Source organism: Danio rerio, chromosome 4 (assembly GCF_052040795.2).
Source record: "Danio rerio strain M-AB ecotype USA chromosome 4, GRCz13ab, whole genome shotgun sequence".
Lineage (NCBI taxonomy): Eukaryota > Metazoa > Chordata > Actinopteri > Cypriniformes > Danionidae > Danio > Danio rerio.
This window is the reverse complement of record NC_141024.2, coordinates 63,372,506-63,389,872: the sequence shown is the minus strand read 5'-3', so window position 1 is coordinate 63,389,872 and position 17,367 is coordinate 63,372,506. Positions and strand designations below refer to the sequence as shown.

The 17,367-nt window shown below is 37.2% G+C and overlaps 2 protein-coding genes across 2 annotated transcripts in view; both read right to left on the bottom strand.

Moving 5' to 3' along the window:
* Positions 1–17,367, bottom strand: part of LOC137489757 (protein NLRC3-like) — a 407,221-nt gene that overhangs the window by 353,325 nt on the left and 36,529 nt on the right. The gene's annotated exons all lie outside the window — the stretch shown is intronic.
* Positions 1–17,367, bottom strand: part of LOC141381797 (protein NLRC3-like) — a 54,868-nt gene that overhangs the window by 27,451 nt on the left and 10,050 nt on the right. The window lies entirely within an intron of this gene.

Below are 17,367 nucleotides of genomic sequence, written 5' to 3'. Positions count from 1 at the left end.
GATCACTCATAAACACACAGATCATTCATAAACACACAGACTCATTAATAAACACACAGATCGCTCATAAACACACAGAACCCTCATGAACACACAGATCACTCATAAACACACAGATCACTGACAAACACACAGATCACTGATAAACACACAGATCACTTATAAACACACAGATCACTCATAAACACACAGATCACTTATAAACACACAGATCACTCATAAACACACAGATCACTTATAAACACACAGATCACTCATAAACACACAGATCACTGACAAACACACAGATCACTCATAAACACACAGATCACTTATAAACACACAGATCACTCATAAACACACAGATCGCTGATAAACACACAGATCGCTGATAAACACACAGATCACTTATAAACACACAGATCACTCATAAACACACAGATCACTTATAAACACACAGATCACTCATAAACACACAGATCACTCATAAACACACAGATCACTTATAAACACACAGATCACTCATAAACACACAGATCACTCATAAACACACAGATCACTCATAAACACACAGATCACTCATAAACACACAGATCACTGACAAACACACAGATCGCTGATAAACACACAGATCACTTATAAACACACAGATCACTCATAAACACACAGATCACTCATAAATACACACAGATCGCTGATAAACACACAGATCACTCATAAACACACAGATCACTTATAAACACACAGATCACTCATAAACACACAGATCACTCATAAACACACAGATCGCTGATAAACACACAGATCACTTATAAACACACAGATCACTCATAAACGCACAGACTCATTAATAAACACACAGATCACTCATAAACACACAGAACCCTCATGAACACACAGATCACTCATAAACACACAGATCACTGACAAACACAGATCGCTCATAAACACACAGATCATTCATAAACACACAGACTCATTAATAAACACACAGATCACTCATAAACACACAGATCATTCATAAACACACAGATCACTCATAAACACACAGATCACTTATAAACACACAGATCACTCATAAACACACAGATCGCTGATAAACACACAGATCACTCATAAACACACAGATCACTCATAAACGCACAGACTCATTAATAAACACACAGATCACTCATAAACACACAGATCACTGACAAACACACAGATCGCTCATAAACACACAGATCATTCATAAACACACAGATCGCTCATAAACACACAGATCACTCATAAACACACAGATCATTCATAAACACACAGACTCATTAATAAACACACAGATCGCTCATAAACACACAGAACCCTCATGAACACACAGATCACTCATAAACACACAGATCACTGACAAACACACAGATCGCTGATAAACACACAGATCACTTATAAACACACAGATCACTCATAAACACACAGATCACTCATAAACACACAGATCACTCATAAACACACAGATCACTCATAAACACACAGATCACTGACAAACACACAGATCACTCATAAACACACAGATCACTTATAAACACACAGATCACTCATAAACACACAGATCGCTGATAAACACACAGATCGCTGATAAACACACAGATCACTTATAAACACACAGATCACTCATAAACACACAGATCACTTATAAACACACAGATCACTCATAAACACACAGATCACTCATAAACACACAGATCACTTATAAACACACAGATCACTCATAAACACACAGATCACTCATAAACACACAGATCACTCATAAACACACAGATCACTCATAAACACACAGATCACTGACAAACACACAGATCGCTGATAAACACACAGATCACTTATAAACACACAGATCACTCATAAACACACAGATCACTCATAAATACACACAGATCGCTGATAAACACACAGATCACTCATAAACACACAGATCACTTATAAACACACAGATCACTCATAAACACACAGATCACTCATAAACACACAGATCGCTGATAAACACACAGATCACTTATAAACACACAGATCACTCATAAACGCACAGACTCATTAATAAACACACAGATCACTCATAAACACACAGAACCCTCATGAACACACAGATCACTCATAAACACACAGATCACTGACAAACACAGATCGCTCATAAACACACAGATCATTCATAAACACACAGACTCATTAATAAACACACAGATCACTCATAAACACACAGATCATTCATAAACACACAGATCACTCATAAACACACAGATCACTTATAAACACACAGATCACTCATAAACACACAGATCGCTGATAAACACACAGATCACTCATAAACACACAGATCACTCATAAACACACAGACTCATTAATAAACACACAGATCACTCATAAACACACAGATCACTGACAAACACACAGATCGCTCATAAACACACAGATCATTCATAAACACACAGATCGCTCATAAACACACAGATCACTCATAAACACACAGATCATTCATAAACACACAGACTCATTAATAAACACACAGATCGCTCATAAACACACAGAACCCTCATGAACACACAGATCACTCATAAACACACAGATCACTGACAAACACACAGATCGCTGATAAACACACAGATCACTTATAAACACACAGATCACTCATAAACACACAGATCACTTATAAACACACAGATCACTCATAAACACACAGATCACTTATAAACACACAGATCACTCATAAACACACAGATCACTGACAAACACACAGATCACTCATAAACACACAGATCACTTATAAACACACAGATCACTCATAAACACACAGATCGCTGATAAACACACAGATCGCTGATAAACACACAGATCACTTATAAACACACAGATCACTCATAAACACACAGATCACTTATAAACACACAGATCACTCATAAACACACAGATCACTCATAAACACACAGATCACTTATAAACACACAGATCACTCATAAACACACAGATCACTCATAAACACACAGATCACTCATAAACACACAGATCACTCATAAACACACAGATCACTGACAAACACACAGATCGCTGATAAACAGATCACTTATAAACACACAGATCACTCATAAACACACAGATCACTCATAAACACACAGATCGCTGATAAACACACAGATCACTCATAAACACACAGATCACTTATAAACACACAGATCACTCATAAACACACAGATCACTCATAAACACACAGATCGCTGATAAACACACAGATCACTCATAAACACACAGATCACTCATAAACGCACAGACTCATTAATAAACACACAGATCACTCATAAACACACAGAACCCTCATGAACACACAGATCACTCATAAACACACAGATCACTGACAAACACAGATCGCTCATAAACACACAGATCATTCATAAACACACAGACTCATTAATAAACACACAGATCACTCATAAACACACAGAACCCTCATGAACACACAGATCACTCATAAACACACAGAACCCTCATGAACACACAGATCACTCATAAACACACAGATCATTCATAAACACACAGATCACTCATAAACACACAGAACCCTCATGAACACACAGATCACTCATAAACACACAGATCACTGACAAACACACAGATCACTTATAAACACACAGATCACTCATAAACACACAGATCACTCATAAACACACAGATCACTCATAAACACACAGATCACTCATAAACACACAGATCATTCATAAACACACAGATCGCTCATAAACACACAGATCACTCATAAACACACAGATCATTCATAAACACACAGATCACTCATAAACACACAGATCGCTGATAAACACACAGATCACTTATAAACACACAGATCACTCATAAACACACAGATCACTCATAAACACACAGATCACTCATAAACACACAGATCACTTATAAACACACAGATCACTCATAAACACACAGATCGCTCATAAACACACAGATCACTCATAAACACACAGATCACTCATAAACACACAGATCACTTATAAACACACAGATCACTGACAAACACACAGATCGCTCATAAACACACAGATCATTAATAAACACACAGATCACTCATAAACACACAGATCACTGACAAACACACAGATCGCTCATAAACACACAGATCATTCATAAACACACAGATCGCTCATAAACACACAGATCACTCATAAACACACAGATCACTGACAAACACACAGATCGCTGATAAACACACAGATCATTCATAAACACACAGATCATTCATAAACACACAGATCGCTCATAAACACACAGATCATTCATAAACACACAGACTCATTAATAAACACACAGATCACTCATAAACACACAGATCACTCATAAACACACAGATCGCTGATAAACACACAGATCACTCATAAACACACAGATCACTCATAAACGCACAGACTCATTAATAAACACACAGATTACTCATAAACACAGATAACTGACAAACACACAGATCGCTGATAAACACACAGATCACTTATAAACACACAGATCACTCATAAACACACAGATCACTCATAAACACACAGATCATTCATAAACACACAGACTCATTAATAAACACACAGATCACTCATAAACACACAGATCACTCATAAACACACAGATCGCTGATAAACACACAGATCACTCATAAACACACAGATCACTCATAAACGCACAGACTCATTAATAAACACACAGATCACTGACAAACACACAGATCGCTGATAAACACACAGATCACTTATAAACACACAGATCACTCATAAACACACAGATCACTCATAAACACACAGATCACTCATAAACACACAGATCACTCATAAACGCACAGACTCATTAATAAACACACAGATTACTCATAAACACACAGATAACTGACAAACACACAGATCGCTGATAAACACACAGATCACTTATAAACACACAGATCACTCATAAACACACAGATCACTTATAAACACACAGATCACTCATAAACACACAGATCGCTGATAAACACACAGATCGCTGATAAACACACAGATCACTTATAAACACACAGATCACTCATAAACACACAGATCACTTATAAACACACAGATCACTCATAAACACACAGATCACTCATAAACACACAGATCACTCATAAACACACAGATCACTCATAAACACACAGATCACTTATAAACACATAGATCACTCATAAACACACAGATCGCTGATAAACACACAGATCACTCATAAACGCACAGACTCATTAATAAACACACAGATCACTCATAAACACACAGAACCCTCATGAACACACAGATCACTCATAAACACACAGATCACTGACAAACACAGATCGCTCATAAACACACAGAACATTCATAAACACACAGACTCATTAATAAACACACAGATCACTCATAAACACACAGATCACTCATAAACACACAGATCACTGACAAACACACAGATCGCTGATAAACACACAGATCACTTATAAACACACAGATCACTCATAAACACACAGATCACTCATAAACACACAGATCACTGACAAACACACAGATCGCTGATAAACACACAGATCATTCATAAACACACAGATCACTCATAAACACACAGAACCCTCATGAACACACAGATCACTCATAAACACACAGATCACTCATAAACACACAGATCACTGACAAACACACAGATCGCTGATAAACACACAGATCACTCATAAACACACAGATCACTCATAAACACACAGATCACTGACAAACACACAGATCACTCATAAACACACAGATCACTGACAAACACACAGATCGCTGATAAACACACAGATCACTCATAAACACACAGATCACTCATAAACACACAGATCACTGACAAACACACAGATCGCTGATAAACACACAGATCACTCATAAACACACAGATCACTCATAAACACACAGATCACTGATAAACACACAGATCACTCATAAACACACAGATCACTGATAAACACACAGATCACTCATAAACACACAGATCACTGACAAACACACAGATCGCTGATAAACACACAGATCATTCATAAACACACAGATCACTCATAAACACACAGATCACTCATAAACACACAGATCATTCATAAACACACAGATCACTCATAAACACACAGATCACTCATAAACACACAGATCGCTGATAAACACACAGATTGCTGATAAACACACAGATCACTTATAAACACACAGATCACTCATAAACACACAGATCACTTATAAACACACAGATCACTCATAAACACACAGAACCCTCATGAACACACAATCACTCATAAACACACAGATCACTGACAAACACACAGATCGCTGATAAACACACAGATCACTTATAAACACTCAGATCACTGACAAACACACAGATCGCTGATAAACACACAGATCATTCATAAACACACAGATCACTCATAAACACACAGATCAATGACAAACACAAAGATCGCTGATAAACACACAGATCACTCATAAACACACAGATCACTCATAAACACACAGATCGCTGATAAACACACAGATCACTCATAAACACACAGATCGCTGATAAACACACAGATCGCTGATAAACACACAGATCACTTATAAACACACAGATCACTCGAAAACACACAGATCACTTATAAACACACAGATCACTCATAAACACACAGATCACTCATAAACACACAGATCACTTATAAACACACAGATCACTCATAAACACACAGATCGCTGATAAACACACAGATCACTCATAAACACACAGATCACTCATAAAGGCACAGACTCATTAATAAACACACAGATCACTCATAAACACACAGATCACTTATAAACACACAGATCACTCATAAACACACAGATCGCTGATAAACACACAGATCGCTGATAAACACACAGATCACTTATAAACACACAGATCACTCATAAACACACAGATCACTTATAAACACACAGATCACTCATAAACACACAGATCACTCATAAACACACAGATCACTTATAAACACACAGATCACTCATAAACACACAGATCACTCATAAACACACAGATCACTCATAAACACACAGATCACTCATAAACACACAGATCACTGACAAACACACAGATCACTCATAAACACACAGATCACTTATAAACACACAGATCACTCATAAACACACAGATCACTCATAAACACACAGATCGCTGATAAACACACAGATCACTCATAAACACACAGATCACTCATAAACGCACAGACTCATTAATAAACACACAGATCACTCATAAACACACAGAACCCTCATGAACACACAGATCACTCATAAACACACAGATCACTGACAAACACAGATCGCTCATAAACACACAGATCATTCATAAACACACAGACTCATTAATAAACACACAGATCACTCATAAACACACAGAACCCTCATGAACACACAGATCACTCATAAACACACAGAACCCTCATGAACACACAGATCACTCATAAACACACAGATCATTCATAAACACACAGATCACTCATAAACACACAGAACCCTCATGAACACACAGATCACTCATAAACACACAGATCACTGACAAACACACAGATCACTTATAAACACACAGATCACTCATAAACACACAGATCACTCATAAACACACAGATCACTCATAAACACACAGATCATTCATAAACACACAGATCGCTCATAAACACACAGATCGCTCATAAACACACAGATCATTCATAAACACACAGATCACTCATAAACACACAGATCGCTGATAAACACACAGATCACTTATAAACACACAGATCACTCATAAACACACAGATCACTCATAAACACACAGATCACTCATAAACACACAGATCACTTATAAACACACAGATCACTGACAAACACACAGATCGCTCATAAACACACAGATCATTCATAAACACACAGATCGCTCATAAACACACAGATCACTCATAAACACACAGATCACTCATAAACACACAGATCACTTATAAACACACAGATCACTGACAAACACACAGATCGCTCATAAACACACAGATCATTAATAAACACACAGATCACTCATAAACACACAGATCACTGACAAACACACAGATCGCTCATAAACACACAGATCATTCATAAACACACAGATCGCTCATAAACACACAGATCACTCATAAACACACAGATCACTGACAAACACACAGATCGCTGATAAACACACAGATCATTCATAAACACACAGATCATTCATAAACACACAGATCGCTCATAAACACACAGATCATTCATAAACACACAGACTCATTATTAAACACACAGATCACTCATAAACACACAGATCACTCATAAACACACAGATCGCTGATAAACACACAGATCACTCATAAACACACAGATCACTCATAAACGCACAGACTCATTAATAAACACACAGATTACTCATAAACACACAGATAACTGACAAACACACAGATCGCTGATAAACACACAGATCACTTATAAACACACAGATCACTCATAAACACACAGATCACTCATAAACACACAGATCATTCATAAACACACAGACTCATTAATAAACACACAGATCACTCATAAACACACAGATCACTCATAAACACACAGATCGCTGATAAACACACAGATCACTCATAAACACACAGATCACTCATAAACGCACAGACTCATTAATAAACACACAGATCACTGACAAACACACAGATCGCTGATAAACACACAGATCACTTATAAACACACAGATCACTCATAAACACACAGATCACTCATAAACACACAGATCACTCATAAACACACAGATCGCTGATAAACACACAGATCACTCATAAACGCACAGACTCATTAATAAACACACAGATCACTCATAAACACACAGATCACTTATAAACACACAGATCACTCATAAACACACAGATCGCTGATAAACACACAGATCGCTGATAAACACACAGATCACTTATAAACACACAGATCACTCATAAACACACAGATCGCTGATAAACACACAGATCACTCATAAACGCACAGACTCATTAATAAACACACAGATCACTCATAAACACACAGAACCCTCATGAACACACAGATCACTCATAAACACACAGATCACTGACAAACACAGATCGCTCATAAACACACAGATCATTCATAAACACACAGACTCATTAATAAACACACAGATCACTCATAAACACACAGATCACTCATAAACACACAGATCACTGACAAACACACAGATCGCTGATAAACACACAGATCACTTATAAACACACAGATCACTCATAAACACACAGATCACTCATAAACACACAGATCACTGACAAACACACAGATCGCTGATAAACACACAGATCATTCATAAACACACAGATCACTCATAAACACACAGAACCCTCATGAACACACAGATCACTCATAAACACACAGATCACTCATAAACACACAGATCACTGACAAACACACAGATCGCTGATAAACACACAGATCACTCATAAACACACAGATCACTCATAAACACACAGATCACTGACAAACACACAGATCACTCATAAACACACAGATCACTGACAAACACACAGATCGCTGATAAACACACAGATCACTCATAAACACACAGATCACTCATAAACACACAGATCACTGATAAACACACAGATCACTCATAAACACACAGATCACTGATAAACACACAGATCATTCATAAACACACAGAACCCTCATGAACACACAGATCACTCATAAACACACAGATCACTGACAAACACACAGATCGCTGATAAACACACAGATCATTCATAAACACACAGATCACTCATAAACACACAGATCACTCATAAACACACAGATCGCTGATAAACACACAGATTGCTGATAAACACACAGATTGCTGATAAACACACAGATCACTTATAAACACACAGATCACTCATAAACACACAGATTGCTGATAAACACACAGATCACTTATAAACACACAGATCACTCATAAACACACAGATCGCTGATAAACACACAGATTGCTGATAAACACACAGATTGCTGATAAACACACAGATCACTCATAAACACACAGATCGCTGATAAACACACAGATTGCTGATAAACACACAGATCACTTATAAACACACAGATCACTCATAAACACACAGATCACTTATAAACACACAGATCACTCATAAACACACAGAACCCTCATGAACACACAATCACTCATAAACACACAGATCACTTATAAACACTCAGATCACTGACAAACACACAGATCGCTGATAAACACACAGATCATTCATAAACACACAGATCACTCATAAACACACAGATCAATGACAAACACAAAGATCGCTGATAAACACACAGATCACTTATAAACACACAGATCACTCATAAACACACAGATCATTCATAAACACACAGACTCATTAATAAACACACAGATCACTCATAAACACACAGATCACTCATAAACACACAGATCACTGACAAACACACAGATCGCTGATAAACACACAGATCACTTATAAACACACAGATCACTCATAAACACACAGATCACTCATAAACACACAGATCACTGACAAACACACAGATCGCTGATAAACACACAGATCATTCATAAACACACAGATCACTCATAAACACACAGAACCCTCATGAACACACAGATCACTCATAAACACACAGATCACTCATAAACACACAGATCACTGACAAACACACAGATCGCTGATAAACACACAGATCACTCATAAACACACAGATCACTCATAAACACACAGATCACTGACAAACACACAGATCACTCATAAACACACAGATCACTGACAAACACACAGATCGCTGATAAACACACAGATCACTCATAAACACACAGATCACTCATAAACACACAGATCACTGATAAACACACAGATCACTCATAAACACACAGATCACTGATAAACACACAGATCATTCATAAACACACAGAACCCTCATGAACACACAGATCACTCATAAACACACAGATCACTGACAAACACACAGATCATTCATAAACACACAGATCACTCATAAACACACAGATCACTGACAAACACACAGATCATTCATAAACACACAGATCACTCATAAACACACAGATCACTCATAAACACACAGATCGCTGATAAACACACAGATTGCTGATAAACACACAGATTGCTGATAAACACACAGATCACTTATAAACACACAGATCACTCATAAACACACAGATTGCTGATAAACACACAGATCACTTATAAACACACAGATCACTCATAAACACACAGATCGCTGATAAACACACAGATTGCTGATAAACACACAGATTGCTGATAAACACACAGATCACTCATAAACACACAGATCGCTGATAAACACACAGATTGCTGATAAACACACAGATCACTTATAAACACACAGATCACTCATAAACACACAGATCACTTATAAACACACAGATCACTCATAAACACACAGAACCCTCATGAACACACAATCACTCATAAACACACAGATCACTTATAAACACTCAGATCACTGACAAACACACAGATCGCTGATAAACACACAGATCATTCATAAACACACAGATCACTCATAAACACACAGATCAATGACAAACACAAAGATCGCTGATAAACACACAGATCACTCATAAACACACAGATCACTTATAAACACACAGATCACTCATAAACACACAGATCGCTGATAAACACACAGATCACTCATAAACACACAGATCGCTGATAAACACACAGATCGCTGATAAACACACAGATCACTTATAAACACACAGATCACTCGAAAACACACAGATCACTTATAAACACACAGATCACTCATAAACACACAGATCACTCATAAACACACAGATCACTTATAAACACACAGATCACTCATAAACACACAGATCGCTGATAAACACACAGATCACTCATAAACACACAGATCACTCATAAAGGCACAGACTCATTAATAAACACACAGATCACTGACAAACACACAGATCGCTCATAAACACACAGATCATTCATAAACACACAGATCGCTCATAAACACACAGATCACTCATAAACACACAGATCACTCATAAACACACAGATCACTGACAAACACACAGATCGCTGATAAACACACAGATCATTCATAAACACACAGATCATTCATAAACACACAGATCGCTCATAAACACACATCACTCATAAACACACAGACTCATTAATAAACACACAGATCACTCATAAACACACAGAACCCTCATGAACACACAGATCACTCATAAACACAGATCACTGACAAACACACAGATCGCTGATAAACACACAGATCACTTACAAACACACAGATCACTCATAAACACACAGATCACTTATAAACACACAGATCACTCATAAACACACAGATCACTCATAAACACACAGATTACTGACAAACACACAGATCGCTGATAAACACACAGATCATTCATAAACACACAGATCATTCATAAACACACAGATCGCTCATAAACACACAGATCATTCATAAACACACAGACTCATTAATAAACACACAGATCACTCATAAACACACAGATCACTCATAAACACACAGATCGCTGATAAACACACAGATCACTCATAAACACACAGATCACTCATAAACGCACAGACTCATTAATAAACACACAGATTACTCATAAACACACAGATAACTGACAAACACACAGATCGCTGATAAACACACAGATCACTTATAAACACACAGATCACTCATAAACACACAGATCACTCATAAACACACAGATCATTCATAAACACACAGACTCATTAATAAACACACAGATCACTCATAAACACACAGATCACTCATAAACACACAGATCGCTGATAAACACACAGATCACTCATAAACACACAGATCACTCATAAACGCACAGACTCATTAATAAACACACAGATCACTGACAAACACACAGATCGCTGATAAACACACAGATCACTTATAAACACACAGATCACTCATAAACACACAGATCACTCATAAACACACAGATCACTCATAAACACACAGATCGCTGATAAACACACAGATCACTCATAAACGCACAGACTCATTAATAAACACACAGATCACTCATAAACACACAGATCACTTATAAACACACAGATCACTCATAAACACACAGATCGCTGATAAACACACAGATCGCTGATAAACACACAGATCACTTATAAACACACAGATCACTCATAAACACACAGATCACTTATAAACACACAGATCACTCATAAACACACAGATCACTCATAAACACACAGATCACTTATAAACACACAGATCACTCATAAACACACAGATCGCTGATAAACACACAGATCACTCATAAACGCACAGACTCATTAATAAACACACAGATCACTCATAAACACACAGAACCCTCATGAACACACAGATCACTCATAAACACACAGATCACTGACAAACACAGATCGCTCATAAACACACAGATCATTCATAAACACACAGACTCATTAATAAACACACAGATCACTCATAAACACACAGATCACTCATAAACACACAGAACCCTCATGAACACACAGATCACTCATAAACACACAGATCACTCATAAACACACAGATCACTGACAAACACACAGATCGCTGATAAACACACAGATCACTCATAAACACACAGATCACTCATAAACACACAGATCACTGACAAACACACAGATCACTCATAAACACACAGATCACTGACAAACACACAGATCGCTGATAAACACACAGATCACTCATAAACACACAGATCACTCATAAACACACAGATCACTGATAAACACACAGATCACTCATAAACACACAGATCACTGATAAACACACAGATCATTCATAAACACACAGAACCCTCATGAACACACAGATCACTCATAAACACACAGATCACTGACAAACACACAGATCGCTGATAAACACACAGATCATTCATAAACACACAGATCACTCATAAACACACAGATCACTCATAAACACACAGATCGCTGATAAACACACAGATTGCTGATAAACACACAGATTGCTGATAAACACACAGATCACTTATAAACACACAGATCACTCATAAACACACAGATTGCTGATAAACACACAGATCACTTATAAACACACAGATCACTCATAAACACACAGATCGCTGATAAACACACAGATTGCTGATAAACACACAGATTGCTGATAAACACACAGATCACTCATAAACACACAGATCGCTGATAAACACACAGATTGCTGATAAACACACAGATCACTTATAAACACACAGATCACTCATAAACACACAGATCACTTATAAACACACAGATCACTCATAAACACACAGAACCCTCATGAACACACAATCACTCATAAACACACAGATCACTTATAAACACTCAGATCACTGACAAACACACAGATCATTCATAAACACACAGATCACTCATAAACACACAGATCAATGACAAACACAAAGATCGCTGATAAACACACAGATCACTCATAAACACACAGATCACTTATAAACACACAGATCACTCATAAACACACAGACTCATTAATAAACACACAGATCACTCATAAACACACAGAACCCTCATGAACACACAGATCACTCATAAACACACAGATCACTGACAAACACAGATCGCTCATAAACACACAGATCATTCATAAACACACAGACTCATTAATAAACACACAGATCACTCATAAACACACAGATCACTCATAAACACACAGATCACTGACAAACACACAGATCGCTGATAAACACACAGATCACTTATAAACACACAGATCACTCATAAACACACAGATCACTCATAAACACACAGATCACTGACAAACACACAGATCGCTGATAAACACACAGATCATTCATAAACACACAGATCACTCATAAACACACAGAACCCTCATGAACACACAGATCACTCATAAACACACAGATCACTCATAAACACACAGATCACTGACAAACACACAGATCGCTGATAAACACACAGATCACTCATAAACACACAGATCACTCATAAACACACAGATCACTGACAAACACACAGATCACTCATAAACACACAGATCACTGACAAACACACAGATCGCTGATAAACACACAGATCACTCATAAACACACAGATCACTCATAAACACACAGATCACTGATAAACACACAGATCACTCATAAACACACAGATCACTGATAAACACACAGATCATTCATAAACACACAGAACCCTCATGAACACACAGATCACTCATAAACACACAGATCACTGACAAACACACAGATCATTCATAAACACACAGATCACTCATAAACACACAGATCACTCATAAACACACAGATCGCTGATAAACACACAGATTGCTGATAAACACACAGATTGCTGATAAACACACAGATCACTTATAAACACACAGATCACTCATAAACACACAGATTGCTGATAAACACACAGATCACTTATAAACACACAGATCACTCATAAACACACAGATCGCTGATAAACACACAGATTGCTGATAAACACACAGATTGCTGATAAACACACAGATCACTCATAAACACACAGATCGCTGATAAACACACAGATTGCTGATAAACACACAGATCACTTATAAACACACAGATCACTCATAAACACACAGATCACTTATAAACACACAGATCACTCATAAACACACAGAACCCTCATGAACACACAATCACTCATAAACACACAGATCACTTATAAACACTCAGATCACTGACAAACACACAGATCGCTGATAAACACACAGATCATTCATAAACACACAGATCACTCATAAACACACAGATCAATGACAAACACAAAGATCGCTGATAAACACACAGATCACTCATAAACACACAGATCACTTATAAACACACAGATCACTCATAAACACACAGATCGCTGATAAACACACAGATCACTCATAAACACACAGATCGCTGATAAACACACAGATCGCTGATAAACACACAGATCACTTATAAACACACAGATCACTCGAAAACACACAGATCACTTATAAACACACAGATCACTCATAAACACACAGATCACTCATAAACACACAGATCACTTATAAACACACAGATCACTCATAAACACACAGATCGCTGATAAACACACAGATCACTCATAAACACACAGATCACTCATAAAGGCACAGACTCATTAATAAACACACAGATCACTGACAAACACACAGATCGCTCATAAACACACAGATCATTCATAAACACACAGATCGCTCATAAACACACAGATCACTCATAAACACACAGATCACTCATAAACACACAGATCACTGACAAACACACAGATCGCTGATAAACACACAGATCATTCATAAACACACAGATCATTCATAAACACACAGATCGCTCATAAACACACATCACTCATAAACACACAGACTCATTAATAAACACACAGATCACTCATAAACACACAGAACCCTCATGAACACACAGATCACTCATAAACACAGATCACTGACAAACACACAGATCGCTGATAAACACACAGATCACTTACAAACACACAGATCACTCATAAACACACAGATCACTTATAAACACACAGATCACTCATAAACACACAGATCACTCATAAACACACAGATCGCTGATAAACACACAGATCACTCATAAACACACAGATCACTTATAAACACACAGATCACTCATAAACACACAGATCATTCATAAACACACAGACTCATTAATAAACACACAGATCACTCATAAACACACAGATCACTCATAAACACACAGATCGCTTATAAACACACAGATCACTTATAATCACACAGATCAATCATAAACACACAGATCACTTATAAACACACAGATCACTCATAAACACACAGATCACTCATAAACACACAGATCACTTATAAACACACAGATCACTCATAAACACACAGATCGCTGATAAACACACAGATCACTCATAAACACACAGATCACTTATAAACACACAGATCACTCATAAACGCACAGACTCATTAATAAACACACAGATTACTCATAAACACACAGAACCCTCATGAACACACAGATCACTCATAAACACACAGATCACTGACAAACACAGATCGCTCATAAACACACAGATCATTCATAAACACACAGACTCATTAATAAACACACAGATCACTCAAACACACAGATCACTCATAAACACACAGATCACTCATAAACACACAGACTCATTAATAAACACACAGATCGCTCATAAACACAGAATCCTCATGAACACACAGATCACTCATAAACACAGATCACTGACAAACACACAGATCGCTGATAAACACACAGATCACTTATAAA